Source organism: Capra hircus, unplaced genomic scaffold (genome assembly GCF_001704415.2).
Source record: "Capra hircus breed San Clemente unplaced genomic scaffold, ASM170441v1, whole genome shotgun sequence".
NCBI classification, from domain to species: domain Eukaryota; kingdom Metazoa; phylum Chordata; class Mammalia; order Artiodactyla; family Bovidae; genus Capra; species Capra hircus.
Window position 1 is genome coordinate 1 of NW_017192453.1, and position 3,520 is coordinate 3,520.

Sequence of the window (3,520 nt, forward strand, 5' to 3'; positions counted from 1 at the left end):
GGATCTCAAACAGGGTCTCTGTACCAACCTAGAGGGGTGGGATGGGAGGGAGATGAGAGGGAGGTTCAAGAGGGAGGGGACATATGTATACTTATGCCTGATTCATGTTGAGGTTTGACAGAAAACAACAAATTCTGTAAAGCAATTATCCTTCAATTAAAAAATAAATTTAAAATATAAATGAATAATTTTTTAAAATCTGTGCTTCAGGATTTGATTAAATTCTTGGAAAGCATTTTCTGCCTCCTGCTGGTTGTGGAAGCCTTTCCCTCACAAAACGTTGTCAGGATGCTTGAAGAAGTGGTGGGCAAGAGGTCAGGTGAATATGGCGGATGAGGCAAAACTTTGCACCAACCTAATATCACTATCAGGAATTTCTGATGGAAAGTGATTGGTGTTTGCCCAAGAACAAAACATTTTTTTTTCTCTCTTGGGTCTAAAAAAACACGCACTTTCTCACACACAAAAAAAATCAAAGTAAGGAAAATTAAATGCTTTTTATTAATGAATTTGCCACACAGAGATTTTGGGTGAGTTAGTCAGAGGCAAAGTGGTTTCAGGTGAATATTTTCATGGGTAAACATACATAGCCATTTGGTGGGATAGGAAGGGGCCTTCTGTCATTTTTAGCCCATTATTTCTGCAGCCTCAGCCAGTGCCTACACAACTGTGTTCAGTGGAAAGTCCTTTGTGCTGAATCCAAAGCTTCAGAAGGAGCAATTAAATGTTCATGAGACATAAAAACGTGGAAAAGTGGAAAAGCAATTTTCTCCTTACAGATAGATCATTTGAATAAAACTTGGTATCAAAGATGACTGAGAGAAACTTTCCCGATGACGCTGTGGGTGTGAACATTTTCATAGAGGTTTTCCCTAGAAACAGTTTTGCACAATAGCTGCCAAACCTGGCCCAGGTGTTTCACATCAGTCTTCTGAGATGGTATCTTCACTGAGGTCAGCAGAAACTCTAGCTGAATTTTCCTTAAATCCTATACCTCTAAGACCAAGTGCAACTTAGGCCTTAGGAATTTTGTACCACTTTGGCCAGTTCTGTGTGGCTGGTAACCTTAGCCACTAAAAAACTGCTTTTAAATCATTTCTAGGTAACAATTAGATTAAAATTTGTCCTTTGAAGTCTGCTTCCAGTTGGCATTTTGGATATCACTTAAATTGAATCTCTGCTTCTGTGCTCATATGTTGGGTCACGTGGCCATGGGCCTATTAAAGTTTTTAAACCAAATTTTCTTTAATACTGTTAAAACAGTAACACTAAAAGCATGAGACTATGAGTATGCAGTGCCAAGTCAATCCAAATAGCAATTCTGATTTAGACTTAATGATGTAAGTCCTAACGGTAACTATTATTAAAAATATGTTCTTTGTCAAGACAAGCTCTCAGCTACAGAATTCTAAAAAACTCCATCTCCTAAGGTACCAGCAAAGAGGAAAGGGATTTTTAACCCGAGAGCAGTAGGAATGGAGTTGCTGGTTACCAGGGGAGGAATCTGAGTCATCACAGCAGGAAGGTTAGAGAAGCGACTTGGTTCTATGGCTTCAGAGAACACTAACTAGTCTAAACTATATTTTTAAAACTTTTTCCCCCAGTCCTAAAATTCACCCAGGAGACAGAGGCTGGTGTAACTGCAAAGCAGAGAAAATGGATCAGCCTGGAGGGCTGCTCCTAGTCGGAGAGGTCGAATGGCATCTTGCTGATGACCTCCCCACTCTCGTCGACTATGGTGTGGTAGACCCAGCGGCGGTTTGCAGCGGCAAGTGGGCCCGCACTTGGTGGAGTTACACTTGGGGCACGGGTAGAAGCAACCCTGGCAGTCTTCATCAAGGCAGTCACACAGGTCAGCCTGATTGAAGGTGAGCCTGCCCTTTTGGTCATACTTGTTGACTTCGCGTTTACAGGAACAAACTCATTCTTCCTTGTCATTTGCCCTTCCTTTATCAGCTGCCTTAATTTAGGGTTGAAGTTGGCTACCTGAGGCCCGGGATTTTGAAATGACAACCGTTTTAACTGCCGCTCCACCCGTTTCATCTGCTTCAGTTCCATCTCACTTGGTTTCTCAGGAGAACTTGGACGTGCAGGTCTCTCTCGCACGGAACTGCTTTTTTCTGCTTGGTCACTCATTTCTGCTCACCTGGGGACACAAACAAAGTCAGCAACCATTTGTGGGAGCTCAGTCAACCATGAGGACGCTGGAGCTGGTAAACGTCATTTCAGAATGGGCCTATGAAGTTTTTACTTCCAACCTGGGTTAAGTGGATAGGAGCAAGTTTATCAACACCAACAAATCTTTGGACAAAAGTGCTTTTATCAGATAGTATTTCCTCCTTTATTCAACCATCTCTTTTTTCTATCAACTGTTTAAATAACCATTCATGTTGGTCTAGACTAGTACTTCTCAAACATTAATGTGCATATGAATCAGGAAACATCTTGTTAAAAACTAGATTATGATTCAGTTAGGACTGGGGTGGGGCCAAGAACCTACCTGTCTAATGTATGCCCAGATTATACTGATATTGCTAATTCCAAACCTACTTTGAGTCTCAAGGGCCTAGAGCTAAACCAATAGTGATTAGGGGCCACAATTGCTTGATCAGGGGCAGAAATTGCTTCGCTTTAATAGAAACCAATTATTCTTCTTAGGTGAGTGGCCCTAGGATAGGAAAACAACAGTTTTTTATGTAAAGAATCTCTTTCTCTCCACAATTCCCGCCCCCTCCCCGCCCCCCGACACTACCCCCACACAAGGCAAACTCTTGACTTTTCCTCCAGCGAAATTGGTTTGAACAAAGAAAATACTGTTTGAACCACTTCAGATCAATAAACATATTCCTTGTTTCTAATGACTGTAGTAAGTAATGGAAATTGGATGGTCATTTTTAGCAATTGCCTTTTCTCTTTAAAACATCAGCACATTAGCTGTGGTTTCTTTCGTTTGAAGCGACCTCCAATTCTCCTCAGGAAACACTCTAACAAGCTACTTTAAGGTAATTCATCATACTGAATTAGTGACTGGTTTCTAAAAGGCTTTCTAAGGTCAGTACACTCTCAAGGACTTTCAGTGTCATTTCACCTCTCTCCATGTCTCACTGTCTCTGTGTGTCTGTCTCTTCCCTCACCACTCCCCGATCCCTCTGTTTCTCTCCTAATAGGCCCATGTCTTACAGACTCCACAAAGCTTCCCAAACTACTACTAACTTAAAGTAGAGAGGCAGAGGATGCCCATTTCTTTAAGGATGTTCTGCCTAGCTTCCAGAAGCAAACTGGCCAAAAGGAAGAGAGACAGGGGATGGGGCATCAGCTGTGAGAGGATCACCATACTAGAGAAAAATTCCCTTTGCTTCTCACTGGAGAGTTTCAGGCAATTCCAGAGGACTGGCCACATTCTGTTTGATACATATTACTCATTTCACACAACAGGTTCCCTTTTAGGTCTTCCTTGGCACTTGAACGATGTAGTGTCTATAGAGAGGGAAAAGCAAATGATTCCCCTGAATCTCTCTCT

At 41.9% G+C, this 3,520-nt stretch overlaps 1 pseudogene; it reads right to left on the reverse strand.

Moving 5' to 3' along the window:
* Positions 1 to 1,680: 1,680 nt before the first annotated feature.
* Positions 1,681 to 2,136, reverse strand: LOC108634905 (annotated as a pseudogene).
* Between the last annotated feature and the right edge of the window lie 1,384 nt (positions 2,137 to 3,520).